Here is an 18,057-nt window from a genome sequence, read left to right on the forward strand (position 1 = left end):
GTGTGCTAACCACCCCGCTTCCTCTCATAAGAGTACATGTGACTACAGTTAGGACCCATCTTGATCATCCAGAATAATCTCCCCAATTCAAGAAGACCCTTAATTGAATCACATATGCGAAGACCCTCTATCCATATAAGGCAACGTGGACAAGTTCCGGGATTTAGAACCTGATATCTTTGGGGAGGGAACATTTTTCAGCCTAGCAAATGGGGTGACACAGTTCTGTCTTTATTAAGCACAGTCCTAAACATTTCACCTTTGGACCACGGAAACAGTCTTTTGTCTTTTCCAGCTTGTCATTCAAAACCATCTTGCTTGTTTTGAAAACCTTTCCTCCCTTCCTCCCTCTCCCAGAAGGGACGGCGGCTCCAAAAGGCAGATGGGTGAAGTTTCTGTAAGATCTCAGCACTGGCCGGTGTTGCTGTTTTGGAGTCATCTTTCTAAGGTTTCAGTTAATTAGAGGATGCATTCCAGCCCTGTTTCCCAAACTAACATATTCCACATACCTCTGATTCAGTAGATTGGGCGATGTCTGGCAATCCAATTTTTTCTAAGTGCCCCAGGGGATACTGATCATCAGCCAAGATCTGGAAACAGTAATTCCTTATATGAAGCCCTGAACTAATACCCTCGAAATAGGGGATTCCCCTTCAATGCCGGGTGTGGCACGGTTACACGACTGAGTTTGGTGGGGAGGGTAATGAAGAACCCTGAAAACTAAACTATCCTACCTGTACGGTATTCACTGAAAGTTTCCTGGATGGAAAAACTTCCAATTCCCAATTAAACTGAGGATGACAGCGGCCCGGATTTGGCAGTCCTGCAGCTGTCACTAGCTTGGGACCTCGTGGGTCTGAGTGATCCAGCTCGGGCAGCGCCCTCATCCCGAGCCAAGGCTTTTCCTCTGTGAGAGCAGCGCCAGCAAAGGGGTGGGGTGGCAGCGGCAGAGCAGCTCTGGGCCGGGTGCCGGTGTCCACAGAGCGGTAGTTTGGCACTGGGGTGGGCTGGGGCGTGGCTTTCAGCGCCACCTCTGCAAGCAGCCGCCACTCCAGAGTGGCGCGGGCAGGGGGTGTGGGAAGACCTAGGTATATTTATTCCGGCCGGCAAGCGGGATGCTGGGGCTGCTCCAAGGGACCAGAAGAGCTGCCCGGTGTCTCAGAGCAGGCTGGTTCTTCTGACAGCGCTAAGAACCCGGCTCCCGCGTCTGGCCAGGTGGGGGCGGTGACGGGACGCTCAGTACATTTGCGGGAGTGTGGAAATCCCTTTAGGGGCGATGGGGCGCAGAGTCTGACTCAGCCAAGGGTTTATGGGGTGCAGAGTCACGCTCAGCGGGGGGACTTTGGGGGCACAGTGTCAGGCTCAGCCAGAGGTGAGGGGGCGCAATGTCAGGCTCAGCCAGGGCGTGACAGGCGCAGTACCAGCCTCTTCTGGGGGTGCTGGAGGCATAGGCTCCGATTCTTCCAGGCGGGTGTGCGCGCCCGGCAAGTATAGGAGCCTGCCCCGCCGGCCGTGCGCTCCGGCGCTGTTCCAGCGAGCAGCGGCGAGTGGCGCGCTGAGCCTCCGCTTTCGCAGCTCGCAGAGCGCCGGGCCGGCGGGAGGAGCCTGGCGGGGCCACCGCCTCCTCTGATCGCAGGCTCCTCCTCTCCCTCCGCCTCCCTCGCGCTCCACCGCCCGCCCACCCGCCGGATCCTCAGTCCTCGGCCCAGCAGAGTCGGGCTGCTTGTCTGGCCCGCGGTGCTGAGCGCGACCCTATCGAGCCGCGGCGCCCGCCGACCAGGGACAGGCGGGACTCCTGGGGCTCCACTCTGCCCCGCGCCGCCGCCTCCTCCCCTGTTGTCAGACCTGCATCGCCCGGGCCACGATTCTCCTCCTCTTCCTCCCGGAGGGGAAGGAGCGGAGAAAGCCTAGCTGCGGCTCCGGCAAAAAGCGAGCCGAGGCCCCTGCCCCAGAGGCTCGGGGCTGGAGGAGGAGGCGGAGGCGGAGGCGGAGGCGGAGGGAAGTGCGCGTCACTCCCGGGAGGAGAGTATTTCACCTCCAGGCAGACGCTGCGGCTGCCAGTTGCGTGCGAACGGCAGCTGCGGCGGCGCCGGGCGCCGGGACTCGAGTGGCTCCCTGGCCATGGGGAGGAGATCTGGACCCGAGGACGCCAGGGGCTCCTCTCCGTCTCTCTGGACCGCTGTGTAGGCACCTGAGTTAACGGACGCTAAGTGGGGTAGGGGAAGGTAAGAAGCGACTAAGACACCCGGCCCCCGGTCCACCTCGTTTGCTGCCCTAGGGGGCCACTGCTGGGGCGCGGACCCGGGTCTCGCCCACCTTCTTCGCAGCCGGCGGCCTGGCCCGCTCTGGCGTGGGGCATTTCTGCAGAAATGGGAGACGTCCTCCCGCCCTTCCTCCGTGCGCCTTCTTTCCCGGTTTCATCTCTGGATTAAGACTGACCCGACTCCCCAGGAGTCAGCCCTTTCCGTAAGGAAGGGTCCTCGAAAACGGTGTCTTGATTTCTTTCTCTTCTCTCTTTTCATTATGTTCATGGGGAAGGGAACAATGGACCTTTCAAAGTCGGTGCAAACAGCCTTAAACTTTCTGGAGAGGGATGGGGTAAAGGGATAAACCCCACAAGAAGCCGATTACAGTGAAAGGTTGATGGAATGTGCTTTGCAGTCCGGGCTTCAGTGCGCGCGCGCTTGTGCGTTTGGGGTGATCTTTGTCTCCTTACAATTCCCCCGGGTTGACGGGTCCTCCGCTCTCCGCCCCCTGCCTGGCTTTCTGTTAGCTAAGGTAAGGTGAGGCTTTAAAATCGCGTGCAGCTTCCTTCCCAGCTTTTCTCTAGGGAGTTGGGAGATTCTGGTAAAGGAGAGGGCCCTCTCTGTGGAACCAAAGTGCTGCTAATAGCACTCGTTACGACGCCCTTAGCTATAAAACCGAGGTCCTGACTTTCCTGGATGCTCTCTGCTGAGAGTTGATGAGTGTCACCAGACCTCGCCCTGGAGCGGAAACGGCTCACTTAAATTCTCCGCAGAAGGTTAGGAAAACAGACTTTGATATATTTCTCCTTTTATCAGCAGTTGGGGTTAAGCATAGCTGATAATTTTAAAAACTTCCATTGTGCACAAGAGCCACTCACTGCCTTGAGTTCGCTCCCTTTGATTCAGTGTGACAGTGTGATGCGCTGCAGCACGGTTGCATGTATTGAGATGTGCTGCTCTGCCCACTAAAAAGTAAGAAGAATTTAGAGATGGAAAGAGGTAGAGGCGTCACCTGAGCTGAGGGAGGCCTGACCCTCCAGGGCAGCCAGGCAAATCTGTTGGAAATGGCCCAGTGTTAAAATACACATTTGAAATGGTTAGCCTTATCGTTCTTTGGTTGGCTAGAATGCAGCTACTCATGTTTATCTGACCCTTGAAGGACGCTTGCTCTTTTCAGAATTGGTCTGGGTGTCATACTGTGGTTGTGTGTCTTTGATTACCTATACAAAGGGTTCTTTATAGTTTGCATTTCTGGGCAAAACAGAAGAATGTGCAGTAGGCATGTCCTCTGCTTAGTAAACGTGGGGTAGCACTTTAGAGTGCTTTATTCTTCATGCTGAAATGACTCCCCCCAGCTTCTGTGCCCCTGCATTAGAGGATCAGTTTGGGTGGAACTGGAAACGTGTCTTCTGACTTTCTGTTCAGTCCTCCTGGTGCTGTTTTGTCTGATGTATGTGTGCTTAAAGGCTCAGAAAACTAAGATTAGAAGTGAATTCTGAGTCATCACCTGTTCTTATTAACTTGTGAATGAGATAGTGAGCCGAGGAGTGGCTTATGTGTGGACAGGGAAGTAGAATCCGTAAATTCATACATGGTGCTTATCTGGATGTTCTGTGTCACAGTTAATTATTTGAGTGGTCTCCTTCTTTGATCTAGTCTGTAACCAGTGACTTAAGAAGTGTCAGTTTCATAACAGGAAGCCAGAATGGGGCAACACCTCAGTCATGTTCAAATAGGCCTAATCAAGGCTGTCCTCAAACAGCTACCAAGAAAAGACAAACTGGAGGGTAATGTAGTCTTGTGGGCCATTTCTTGAAGTTGACCTGGTACTACTCACAGCTACATGCTTTGGGGAAGTTTCTGAAATTGAGAAAGACAAACCACATTTTAGGAAGAGGAAACTTAATAATCACTACCAAATTCATGGTCTTAGACGCACATGGAGTGCTGTATGTAAGTGCATGCTTTGTAATGTGTGCTCTAAACTATGTATGAGCATTGCATCATTCACCCACCAACCCACCCACCATCCATTCAGCTAGCACTTATTAATCACCTCTTGTGGTCCAGACCCTCTGGAAGTAGTATCAACACTGGCTTTGCATGTTGGTTAAGAGGAGTTGGATACAGTGGTTGCAACTGGGGAGGCCACAGAAATTGAAGATACCTGTGTTGTTTGCGTCTATAGAGATAACACAGTCTTTGCTGTTGAAGAAATGAGCCTAGCCAGGGACATAAGAATATGAACAACTAGAAGGTTTAATAAGTGCATGTCTGGGAGAATTATGCATAGAATGCTCTAAGAAGCCAGAGAAGGAACAGATTGGGGGTGGAGGAGCAGTTTTGTGAGAAACAAAATTTATTAAATTAGACAAAATAGTAGGGACTGAAAACTGGTGTTGGAAGTACGGTCTTAAAATGGTAAAGATTGGAGGACTCAAAGTCAGACTTGGATTTAAAATGAGGCTCTAACACTTGCTAAACATTTACTGTTGGGCAAATCCCCTAATCCTTCTCATGTTGTTTCTTCACCTGAAAAATGAGTTTTAAAATGCCTTATGGGAATGTTTTGGGGATTACATTTAAGTAAATTTGCTATATATTAATATATAATAAAGTACTATAACAGGTAATGCTGTTTGGTATCAAAAGGCACTTCCAAAATTTTCTTAAAGCTATAAATAGATATAAATCATAGCTGTCAGCCACAGATCTTCATTTGATTGGCCCTTCCCGGAATGATCTGAATCCCATTTTGAGAGCAAGTCTTTAGACTTTTAAGCTAGCTATTGTCATATGGTATTGCTCTCTTGTCCAGGCTTCTTCCCATCCCAGCCACAGGAAATCTTTTCATTTCACTTGGGTTGTGAGCATTAGTGAGAAGAATGGGCTGTCTATTACAGTATATCAACTGAAAGTGTCTTGTCTGGTTTTGTACGGTAACATCCATACTCCTCTCTGCCTCCCAAGCCAAGCTAGCCCTTCTGCTTTCCTCTCTCTCAGCATGATGAATATGGAAAAAGAAAAAAAAGAAAGAAAGAAAGAAAAGCTGTGCATCTGCCTTTTTTGAGACCATGAAAATCCCCCTTACTAGTTTTCTCCATTTGTAAAGAGGTGTACTTTTCAACTAGATTGTTAAAGAAAGTCTATTTTCTCAATAGCAGCAGCTGCTGTCTAGGCGAAACTTGAATCTGTAAGCAATACTCGCTTTAGCTCTCCACTTGAAATAGACTTAAGTCCATCTGACATTTTAATAAATTGCCTTTGATAGAAATCCAAACTCAGATATTTAAAACTATCAAGTTAACTGTGCCATTTTGCCAGGGGTGGGGTAGGGAGGGGAGGGGGTAATGAATGTAAGTCAGTTTTCTGGACATTGCTCCATATGCTGAATCTTAGCATGTTGCTTGAAGAGACATTAAAGATAATATTAAAAGAAGGAAGTTGGGACCCAGAGAGGCTAAATAATTAGGTAAGGTCATATAGTAAATTAACAGCTGAGCAGGGACAAGAACTCCTTTGTCCCTGTTCCCAGTCAGCACTTTTTTTTTTCTTTCTCAGATATGTTCTTATTTTATTCCTGTTTGGCTTTGTTAGCAATTTAATTAGTTTAATGGTCAGATAATTTGCATTTTGGCTTTGAAACTCATTGCACTCAGGTTTAAGGCATACACATGTATATTTTCTCATTTCCTACTACTTACACATAATGGTGGGGTGATGTTACTTGTAATAAATTTCTGTCAAATGAGGAACTAAGTGTAAAAATAACACTAGTTTTACTTGTCTTTTCTATGAGCAGGATGAAAATTTAAAGTACTGTAGATGTGCACATTTTTTAGAAGAAGCCAGTTCCTGGAAGCCCTGTTCAGATTTGAGTTGTGAATCACCAAATAAAAGCATACTAGAATGTGTTTGCATGTTCTTTCTTTTCTTCAAAACTTAATGGCTGTAGGTCCTGTCTGCATGTTCTTTTGTTTTCCTGGTACTTGCTTTGGGAAACTTTTAATGTTGGTTGTCAGGAACTATGTTTAACAACTTTTTTATTGCATTCCTAGGATGTGCAAGGCACTGTGTTGGTTGCTGTGCAATACAAAGATAAATGAAGCATAGGGTTTTTATTAAAATGTCTTTTTAAAAAAGTGAAACAGACTCATAAACTGTGTTTGTCTTAAAACTCAGAATTGCTGTCTCCCAGCAAATCAGTTCTTTGATCTATAAGGCAAGTCTGCTTTGAAATTGTTATTATTAGGCTAACCTTGTAACCAGATTTGTAAGAAGACATTTATTTTCATTACATGGTGGTGAGTGATAAACCTTTTTACATTTGTTGTATTAAGGGTCCATTGTAGTTTGAACCATAAGTAAAAGTTCAACAATATTTGATAGGAATTTTATGTTATGAAAAGTTTGCCTGATAGAGATTGTGGCACTCTTAACCCTAATATTTTTTTAATATGGCTTTACCACTGGTTAGAAGTGTCATTAGGACGTTGTTGCCTGAAAGAGTTGAAATTTAAGACAATCCATTATTGAGCCCATGAGAAAAGAATTGACCTCTGACTGAGTTTCACGTAAGTATCTTAAAACAATATGAATATCCACTGCAAATGTGATATCATGGTCAGGTCAGATTAAGTCCCCCTCCAGTGTGCAATTGTTATCGATTTGGGGCTTTTACTTAATTACTGGTGTGCCCTTTGGAAACTGTACTTCTGTTGTCTTAAAGGTCTCTGTAATGGTGATTCACTACTCTGAAGAATGAGTCATTTTTTCACATACAATGAAGTTTGGAAAGTTAATTATTAGCATTTTAGGAATGGGAAAGATTTAGTTTAACACAGCGACAGATGCCTGATTCCTGTTTCAGAAAGAATTAGAAAAATGAGTTATTGTGTTTTTCCTTTTTTTTTTTAAATTGTGGTTTGAAAAAGTACATAACATTAGAAAAAATTATTTATTTGAGACAGGGTCTCACTCTTTCACCCAAGCTGGAGTGCAGTGGTGTGATCATAGCTGCCACAGCCTCTACCTCCTAGGCTCAAGCTGTCTTTCCACATCTCAGCATTCTGAGTCGCTGGGACTACAGGCATACACCACCATGCCCAGCTAATCTTTTTTTTTTTTTTTTTTTTTGTAGGGACAGGGTTTCACCATGTTGCCTAGGGTGGTCTTGAACTTCTGGCCTCAAGTGATCCTCCCACTTCAGTCTCCTAAAGTGGTGGGATTACAGGTGTGAGCCAATGCACGCATAATAACATTGCTTTTTAATGTCACCAGTGCCACCATTATAAAAGAGAAAAAACTATATATGAGGATTTAAAAAACATACTTGAACTGGGCTGGGCAGAGTGTGAGGTTGGCTTTAACCTTCAAGTGTTTCTTCTTGCTTCCTGTTAGTGCTTTCACCCCTTGGGCTTGTCACATAGCCCCTGTTTGCCTGCTGTGCTGCTGCTAGCCAGTAATTTTTTTTTTTTGACAGGGGTGGGGGTGGGGGTGAGGGTGGAGGCAGGGGAGTGGTGATGGGGTGGGTGGGGGCGGGGTCTTTTTAGGTTACTCAGGCTGGAGTGCATTGGCTCTATAGTAGTCCTAATACAGTATAGCCCTGAACTCCTGTGCTCAAGTGATCCAACTGCTTCGGCCTTTGAACAGATGGGACTACAAGTGCACATCATTGTGCCCCTCTTCCTAGCCACAGTCTATCCCTATTCAGCTAGGTGAAGTCCAGCCACCATTCTAGTGCTGTGTATTTACTTGTTAGAAGTTCTGCTTTTTGATTCTGTAGCACCATTGAGTCTTGAACGTAAATCGTTGAGAAGGTGTAATATGGTCGTTTTGTTTGGCCTAGTTTTCACATGCCCTAGGAAGAGAGAGACTATGACTGTTTTGTAATTTGGCCTGGAACTCACCTGCAGGTGACACCCTTTGGAAGAATATGAAAGAGTTCTGTAGTCTGTCACCTCCTCCCTCCCATACCTTTTAGTCTCTGTTGGGCAGTGTGTGGTTATTTTAATGGCAGAGTTTAGTGGTAGACATTAGTTTACACATGCAAAGTAAGGAAGATATTAGTAATAGTTTGATGGTACACATTTGGGTGAGTACATTTGCCAGGGCTTTTAGAAAACTAAACTCTCGGCCGGGCATGGTGGCCCAAGGCTGTAATCCCAGCACTTTGGGAGGCTGAGGCGGGTGGATCACGAGGTCAAGAGATCGAGACCATCCTGGTCAACATGGTGAAACACCGTCTCTACTAAAAATACAAAAAATTAGCAGGGCATGGTGGTGCGTGCCTGTAATCCCCACTACTCAGGAGGCTGAGGCAGAAGAATTGCCTGAACCCAGGAGGCGGAGGTTGCGGTGAGCCGAGATCACACCATTGTACTCCAGCCTGGGTAACAAGAGTGAAACTCTGTCTCAAAAAAAAAAAAAGAAAACTAAACTCTCTTTCATTCATAGGGATGTAATAGACTCAAGCAACCCCCTCCTCAGCCTACTTTCTTTGCCTCAACATTCATTTTAATTGCTTGTTTACTTGTGTTGTCTTTCTACTCTTTCTCACCCTAAATGCTGGGCTGTGAGCTTCTTGCAAGTAGGAACCATGTTTATTTTTTGTACAATTGGGTCTCTGTCTAGCAGACCCCTTTTCTCTTAAGAGATGCTCAAAATGGAACTTGTTCCCTGTTTGAAAAGGCTTTATTCCGAGTGGTTAAGGTTATATTAAAAATAGGCTATGAGCCGAGCACACTGGCTCACCCCTGTAACCCCAGCACTTTGGGAGGCTGAGGCGGGTGGATCACCTGAGGTCAGGAGTTCGAGACCAGCCTGGCCATACATAGTGACACTCTGTGTCTACTAAAAATACAAAAATTAGCTGGCATGGTGGCAGGTGCCTGTAATCCCAGGTACTCGGGCGGCTGAGGCAGGAGAATTGCTTGAACCCAGGAGGCAGAGGTTGCAGTGAGCCGAGATAGCGAGATAGCAGCATTGCACTCCAGCCTGGGGGACAAGAGTGAGGCTTTGTCTCAGGAAAAAAAAAAAAAAAAGGCTATGTATTACAGAGTTGAAAGAAATAGTACACTTGGGTTCTGGTCCTCGCCCTGCTGTTCATAGAAACTTCGCTATGATGCTGGATTGAACAACCCTGGATCATGTCAGTCTGGGCATCTCATTATTCATCTGAAATGTTTCTAGTGTGAAAGGCACATCAAAACATACTCCTGAGTTTCCTACTGTCATTGCATTTTGGTATCTGTACATCACTAGATCCTGAACTTTGGCAGGCCTTTGCTTGTTTTTCAAACATCTCTGTTGCCTTTTCATTTTTCCCACCTTTCAACGTTTTACCGACATAGCTTTCTTGGCTTTTTCTTCTTGAGAAGTATTTTAATGCGTTGTCCCTGGCTCTCTGCAGAGAATGCAGCCCACAGGCAGCTCTGCCCTTTGCTAGAACCTTAATTAAATCAGCCTCCCTCAGGACAGACTTCGGCTTTGGTTCTTTCTTTGGAAGGCCAGCTGCAAGGCTGGTGACGCCTGCACTCGCCATTGTGTGCCTCTGCACAGCCATCCGTCACTGCCAGCAGGTTGGAAGCCGCTCTTGAATCTTCCCAGCCAGTTGAGAACAAGGGCGAAGGGGGATGGTCTAGGATCACTGGGGAGGTAAGGGAGAAAAGAGAACTGCTTTTCAATAAAAAGAATTAAGGAGAGAAAGAAATCTGAGAAATAATAATAGGAAAAAAGGAAACCGAAGGGAATAGAGAATGACCGGTAGGTAAAACGATCCTTTTCCCGGTTTTCTAATTTTCCCGGTTGAAGAACAATATCTTCCTGCAATTCATCTCCCAGTTCTTTACTTCCACCTAGAGGCCCATGTACTTTGCTCTCTTTTTATTTTTATTTTTGGTTGGTCAAAGAGTGTTAGGTGTTCTTAATTGTTACCCTTCCTCCTCCCTTGGTCTGTGGTAGGTCTGCATTTTTTTCCTTTTATGCTTTTCTTTTTTTGGCCATGATAATGCATTTTAACCTTTTGGCCGTTTCAGCCTTATTGGCTTTAGGGTCAATTATTACTTCTCGTGGACTTGTTTAACATCGTTGGAAAAAGATATGATTAATTAGTATATTTGGGCTAAGAAAAATTGGACAGCTGCCTCCTTTACCTTGCGTAAATGAGAGAAACTTAAGAATGAGTTTGAAATATTTCTTTAAAGTCATTTATTTCATTTTAAAATGTTTTCACTTGGTTCACTTTTGGCATTAAACGTTATAAATAGACACTCTTTGTTTTGAGGGATTTATATTTTAACAGGAGAGTCCAATGTAATTTGCCAAGGATATATCCACTTTAGTGAAATTGTAGCTAAGTTGCTAATCTGAGTTTTTAAAATATAGACCATAGGCATTTATTATTTTGTTATCAGGGTAAGCAAACTCTTAGTATTTATAGCTAATTTTTGTTTTTCCAGAGATTTATTTCCTAACTAGTTTTTTAGTAGTTTTCTAGCAAAAAGACTGGCTTAATACAAAAGTAAGTGTTTAAGCAGGAAAAACAAATCTTTCAATTTTAAGTAATATTTATTCTAATTCAAAAGCTTAGTATCTTTTTTTTTTTTTTAAGTAAATTTAGTCTTTTTAGGACTATAGGTTTGAAATATTCTGAAGAAGGTAAAAATACCTCACCCCAATATATGGCTCCTTGGTAAAATGAATATTTTAAATTAGAAGACTTTAGAGATCAAAAAAATGCCTGGAGAGACTTTTCCTTTATCTACAGACATAGGACTGACTCCCATGCCCCCCAGCAAGGAAAACAATTATCCCAGCTTCTTTCACTGTTACTCATTATCCATTGCAGAAAGGACCAAAATCTAACCATACCTGAACAGACCCTATTCAGGAAAAAGACTATTCATTTGAATTCCAAAAAGAACTACTTAGAAATTAATTTCTATCCCCGCATCCAGTCATTCTCCCTAGTAACCATTTATTGCCTCTCAATAGAATTTCTCCTCTTCTCCTTCCCAGAACCTGTCTTACCAGGATCCAAGGCCTCATTCTCTCTGTAACCTCATATAAACTTCTGTGCCTCATTGGGAAGCTGGGTTATCCTTTTGAAGGCTCCCAGGCGTATATATTAAATACGCCTTTTCTTCTATGAATCAATCTGCCTCATGTCAGTGAACTTTTAGGGAGCCAAAACTCCCACAGTTTCTTATGTTTTTTCTGTATTATAATAATTTAATGGGTTTTTGGGACTGGGGAGAGTATTTTTTTTCTTTGAGGAGGGAGATTATCTGAGTGATACATGGTGTGAATCTAAAAGTCTAGAAGTCTAGTGTATACAGATGTTTATTTTAACAATAGCTTCACTTGGGAATGATATTCCCAAGTGATTTAACAAATGGATAAAGCAGGCAGGGGCATATAAACAGTTAGGGGTTCTCAGTCCCTTGTCCTTTTACTTCATAGGGAGAGGTTTATAATTAATAGATGGTGCATTTCCCTTCTACCTCTGAAAATTGACCTGGCTACATAATAAAAGTAAAGTAAACAAGAAGCTGGGCGTGGTGGCTCACACCTTTAATCCCAGCACTTTGGGAGGGTAAGGCAGAAGGATCACAACGTCAGGAGTTAGAGACCAGCCTGGCCAACATAGGGAAACCTCGTCTCCACTAAAAATACAAAAATTAGCTGGGCACAGTGGCACACGCCTGTAGTCCCAGCTACATGAGAGGCTGCAAGAATTTTTAATTCTTTCAATTCTTTGAGAAGCGCATGAACCTGGGAGGCAGAGGTTGTGGTGAGCCGAAATCACACCACTGCACTCCAGCCTGGGCAATAGAGCGAGACCCCGTCTCTAAATAAATAAATAAAACAAGGATCTTTGTAAGTAAACTAACTGCGCAGAGTGTCTTATTTCTTGGAACCATGTCAAACAATTGCAGGTGATTGTGACTCATACTGATTTTTGAGAGTTGAAGGAAAAAGACAAAAGAGCCGTGAGAAGGGCGAAGTAATAATGGAGAATATGCCCTGTGGGACAGTGTGAAGGCATGTCCTGTGGAAAATAAAAATATTTTACCCCCAAATATATTTCTTTGACATATTTTGAGATGGCTTTCAGAGGACCAGCAAACGGAAGTTGCCCTGCAAACCTGTCTGTGGGGGAAATTTGCATCTATAGAAAATATGCATTAATGCAGCCAGGCTTTCTCTTGTCCGGATCTAGGAAGGATTAATTGAGCCTGACACCTTAAAGATCTGAAAGAAACATCTGCCATCTCTCCTCTTGGGGGGTGCTACCTGTGAGGTTCATCTACATAACAAGACCACCTTTGCTAGCCAAGTCTCCTCACATAACCTGTCCTGCAGCTAAAACCTGATTTACTACCATAACCTGTTTTTTGGCTGTGCTCTGAGCCTGCATTCTTTCTGATTTCTAGAAGGTTAGATACATGCTTCTGTACCCCATCTGGGGGTTGGGTTTTCATTCTGAAGGCTTCTGTGTATAGCACGTTAAATACATTTGTGTGTCTTTTCCCCTGTTGATCTGGCTTTTGTGAGCTGATTTTTCAGTGACCTTCAGGGGACCCAGGTCCTTGGCCCCACACCTGTTTAGAGGTCTGAGGGTTTTCGATTCTTTGAGAGTATGCTGATGCACAATTGAACAGATCTCTGCATGAAAGTTGACTTAATTGTTTCAACCATCTGTGTCTGTTTTCTCCTAAATAGTTGTGTGTCTAGACCTAGCATTTATGTTGAATTCTTTGCAGTGGTTGTTTTTTTAAAAAATGTATATTATCCTGTGTGCTCTGAAAATAGAATATGTAATGCATTACATTCCGCTAAACTACATATGAAAATATTCCTTCCTACCCACACACTTTGTTTCAACCTTTGTATTTGAAAACCTTTGTAATAGCTATTTAAATATACAATCTTCTTGAAAATATTTGTCACACTTAAATATTAATTTGAAACTTGGGGAATTAGAGGACCTAAAAAGTCTCCTTTGCTAAGGAGACTTATTTTCTTATTGGATGCTTTTTTTGTGTACAAGGTATTTATTGACTTCAGTTTGTCAATGGACCTAATCTGAATCTAAAACAAAACTAAATGAAACACCTGCCTTAACCTTACTTCCCCTCAAACAAAACCAAACCACCCAGAAAATCTAAATAGTGATCCCTGATGTTTATTCTTCGTTGTGTTCTTCTGAAAGTAGGAGGTCGGGAATGTGGAATTATTAATTGAAAATTCAAGGCAGTTAGAATCTGGTTAAATATTTTATTAGGTCAGAAGTACAAATAATTATAGTAACATCTCTTTTCATGATGATTCATGCTCCTCTTTTTACTGCATGTTTTTACTTTTTGGGCATACTAGTGAATGAGTTAGAAAGATCTTAATAAAAAGAAAAAATTTCTTAGCCAAATTTTGGCCAGTTGTATTGAAACTCTTGGAAAGCAAAGATTGTAACTTGACCCTTAGATTGAATATTGTTTAAAAAATTATGTCCTCGATCAAAAAACAACAGACTTGATTAGATCGTGCCAACTTCTTGGCTATTCCTATAAGCCTGAATCTTCCATTAAAAAATTAGTTCTCTTAAAAAGTCTAGGCATAATTTGAAAGAGCTTAAATGAATAAAAAATATTATATTTTCATTAGTTGTTCAATATGAGGGGATGATGGGACCAATATGCTTTTCTTGACATGTGATTGTGTGGCTATGGGACCTTCTCTGCATTGGGTTAGAAGGGCTAGATTATTTGGGGGACTGATGATATGTCCTAGGGGGCAAGTGTCCTTAACTGCCATGTAAGTGACAAGTACCTTTGTCTTGCATATTAACATCTCAGCAGCAGAAAGAACATTAAAAGCCCTTTTAAAGAGCTCCTGCGAGTTTTGAACTGCTGCCGCTTTCTCTGTATTGAGAAGCTGTTCTCTTTGATCACAGCATTTATCGGCTGTCAGCATAACATTATAAAGTAAAGCGGAATGTTTCTTTTTGCCTGTGTGCCTACTGCATTTCATTATGTGTCGTTAAAACTATTACAAAATATTGTGAAAGGTTGAATTTATCTAGGTAGTTTGCTGCTCTTTATCTTTGGAATTCCTTCCTGCAGTTGTTAATAATACCATTTAGTCACCTATTAGTTTTCATACTAGAATTGCATTTTATAAAAATTCATCCAGACTTTTGCTTTAAGTAGTGTTGTTCTCAGTTTTCTCCTGAATCAGAGAAACTGATATAGAAATTAGTCGAATTTCTCAGGATATCAAAGAAGGATTAAATAGGAAATTTCTCTCTCTCTCTCTCTCTCTCTCTCTCTGTGTGTGTGTGTGTGTGTGTGTGTGTGTTTGTTTGAGACAGAGAGAGAGAGAGGAATCTAGTTCAAGAGATTCTTTGGCAGTATGCTTACACAAAATCAAATTGATTTCTGAATGAAAGTGGACTTAATTTTTTCAACCATTTGTTTTCTCCCCAGTAAATGTGTGTGTGTGTGTGTGTGTGTGTGTGTGTGTGTGTGTATACAGCTTATATTCAAAACTATATATATATAGCATTTTTGCTTAATTTCTTGGCAGAAATTTGTGATCTAAATTCAACAATCATTTGTTGACTATGTACTGTATATAAGCCTTTGTGAGAAGATCACTCCTGGTCTCGAGGCTCATGGTCTGCTGCAGATGAACAAGTATGTAAATTAACTGAAGCATAAGGCTGTTAGATATAGTGAACCCCAAGTTTCTCTTCAAAGAATTAGTATGTCAGTATGTTCAGCTCTCTTATTCTTTAATTCTCTATTTTAAAGTTTAACTTCCTTGTAGTTCCAGTAAACAACCTTCTCCACCAGGTCTAATCAGTAGTTCACATCTGTTACCCCAGCCCCCAGCTCCATCCTGACTCATCCCGGTCACCTGCTGCAGTCACCTGCTCTGGTCACTTTTGACCTAGGTCACCCCTGGCTACCTGCTCTGACCCAGCAGTAACCGTCCTTCCCACCAAACCACGCACCCTGCCACTCCAGCTCGGACCCCTGCTCTCTTTAAAATAGCCAATCAGGTTAAGTCTAGCTTGTGCGGTCTAATCCTAGCCAATAAGGGAATGACACAGCAGTCCCCACCCGAGTCAGACATAAGTGCCCCTTTTCCTCCTGTATCCAAGCATGTGGCCACCATTGCTCCACCCGTGCGCCGCACCCTTCTATAGAAGTAAAATGCCTTGCTGAGAGGATTTATCTTCAAATGCTATCTATTTCGTTTGCTTCATTGAAATTTTACTTGTAACAAAGCAAAAAGTAAGAAGTAAGATGATCCTGTAAGAGTTTTTGTTGTTGTTGTTGTTGTTGTTGTTGTTGTTTTTTTGAGACAGGGTCTTGTTTTGTCACCCAGGTTGGAGTACACTGGTACAGTCACAGTTTGTTGCAGCCTTCACATCCCAGGCTCAAGTGATCCTCCTGCCTCAGTTTTGTGAGTAGCTAAAGGCACAGGCCACCGTGCCCAGTTTATTTTTTTGGTTTTTAGTAGACATGAGGTCTCACTATGTTGCTCAGGCTGGTCTCAAACTCCTGAGCTCAAGTAATCCTTCTGCCTTATTCTCTAAAAGTGCTAGGATTACAAGTGTGAGCCACTGTGTCCTGCTAATTTATGGAAACTTGAGAAGGGTTCGTGCATGAAAGCATTAAGTGAGAATAGCTCAATGTTCTTAAAATCATGCCTCTTCTCTCTCTTTTTTTTTTTTTTTTTTTTTTGTAGCTACAGGGTGTCTCACTGTGTTCCCAGGCTGGTCTTGAATTCCTGGCCTCAAGCAATTCTCTCACATTGGCCACCCAAAGCACTGAGATTACAGGTGTGAGCCACCTTGCTTGGCCAAAATTATGCCTCTTTTTATAGGTTAAAAAAAAAGCGTGATTTTCTTTAATGTTATTAAAATCTCAAAATAATTGCTGTCTGTGTTTAGTTACTGTAATTTATTACCAAATAAACTGGATGCTCTTACCAACTATACGAGTCTCTCACCTTGAACTGCTTTTGAGGTAATATACCCGTTTTTTTTTTCCCCCAAGAGAATTTAATTTAAAATAATAGTGAGTTTTTAAGCTATCTTTTTGTGAGGGCAACTGCGAATTAGACAAAAGCACTAGGTACTTTTTGCAATGCTTATGTTTTTCCAGCATTTGTATTTTTTTTTTAAAACAGCATTAGTATATTTTAAGTTGATCGGTTTTCATAGTCTTAGTCATTTCTTTATTATCTAATTTAATATTTGCCTAAATTGCTTGTGCAGTTTTCTAATTGCTTTGCTTACTTCCTTGGCTCATAACCAAACCTTTTGTGATACCACTTTTCATAATCCAGTAAATAAATACAGAATGACTCTCTCAAGGAATACCTAAATACCAAAAATTATGCTTTAAAAGCTTTGTGGAGTACATTTCCAATTTTAATGTGAGTGACGTAGATTATCTCCATTTTGGATTATCTGTCTTATTTTAGGTCTTGCCACAGTCTGTAGTTGGTCTAAACGTGTCATAAAGTACTCATGTGCTCCCTCTGCATAGCATGTGTTTTCCACTAGAAATACGAAGCTTTAAGCTTTAAAACAATAGCATGTGATGGCCGGGCGCGGTGGCTCAAGCCTGTAATCCCAGCACTTTGGGAGGCCGAGGCGGGTGGATCACAAGGTCGAGAGATCGAGACCAACCTGGTCAACATGGTGAAACCCCGTCTCTACTAAAAATACGAAAAATTAGCTGGGCATGGTGGTGCGTGCCTATAATCCCAGCTTCTCAGGAGGCTGAGGCAGGAGAATTGCCTGAACCCTGGAGGCGGAGGTTGCGGTGAGCCGAGATCGCGCCATGGGTAACAAGACACTGTGTTACCATGGGTAACAAGTGTTACCATGGGTAACACTCCAGCCTGGGTAACAAGAGCGAAACTCCGTCTCAAAAAAAAAAAACAATAGCATGTGATACAAACTGACTATTAAAGTGAAATACTGGTCTGTAGTGAAATTATTAAAATGGTGCCTAATGTTTGCCTTGTAAGCCAGAGGAAACTCTTCATTGTCTTTCCCCTGGTAGGCTCCTCCTTTGTTCTCAGGTCCCCAGATACAAGTACTAACAACTTTAGAGATTAAACAGCCATTGTCGAGATAGCCTGGGAAACTTGGTCAACTTCACTTGCCTTCCAAACAAGTGATTTAAAATGGAATTTAGGAATTGCATTTCTTGGGGATGCGATAAATCTTTTATCTGTATACCCCGTAGTTCCTACCATAATCCTCTAATGATAGCAAGAGCTCACAATTAGCTTACTGAATGAATGTCAGTTTTTTCCATGAATAATTTAGATCTATAATTATCAATCAATATATTTTTAAGTCATTAATACATAATATGCCTGAAGTAAATCTGCAAACATAAAATGAAATCCTAAAGCAATATATTTGTATCTTATATTTTTAAAAATTGGAATAAATTGAGGGAGCTGTTTAAATATGATTTTTTTGGGTTATTTTATTCTAATATATGGTGCAACACCATATTACCTTTTAGGAAAAGAATCTTGTATTTGCTGCTTATACATTTACATGTTTTTCAATAAAATAGAGCTAATGGATTCAGAACATGTGCATAGACACACAAATGTTTTGCTGGAGCTTTATAGGAAAAACACAACCATGCTTACTTTTGATTTATTGACCACTTTAGTCTGTGACAGATGCCATCTGAATTTTCATGTTGGGATCCATTTTTTTGACCGTGAAGACATAAATTATGCCCAGTAGGCTGGTAACTTCATTTAGCCT

At 42.6% G+C, this 18,057-nt stretch overlaps 1 protein-coding gene across 4 annotated transcripts in view; it reads left to right on the forward strand.

The window, feature by feature from the left end:
* Positions 1–1,137: 1,137 nt before the first annotated feature.
* Positions 1,138–18,057, forward strand: part of CEMIP2 (cell migration inducing hyaluronidase 2) — an 85,568-nt gene continuing 68,648 nt past the window's right edge. For 2 of the 4 annotated variants that reach the window (XM_039461427.2, XM_074394684.1), the window contains exon 1: positions 1,704–2,225. The gene's annotated coding sequence lies outside the window, so the exon portion shown is untranslated. Of the gene's footprint in view, positions 1,216–1,703; positions 2,226–7,815; positions 15,717–18,057 lie in introns of those variants that run through there. The other 2 variants (XM_074394682.1, XM_074394683.1) reach the window with 2 other exon arrangements.

The sequence above is a fragment of the Saimiri boliviensis genome, chromosome 2 (assembly GCF_048565385.1).
Source record: "Saimiri boliviensis isolate mSaiBol1 chromosome 2, mSaiBol1.pri, whole genome shotgun sequence".
Taxonomy (NCBI): domain Eukaryota; kingdom Metazoa; phylum Chordata; class Mammalia; order Primates; family Cebidae; genus Saimiri; species Saimiri boliviensis.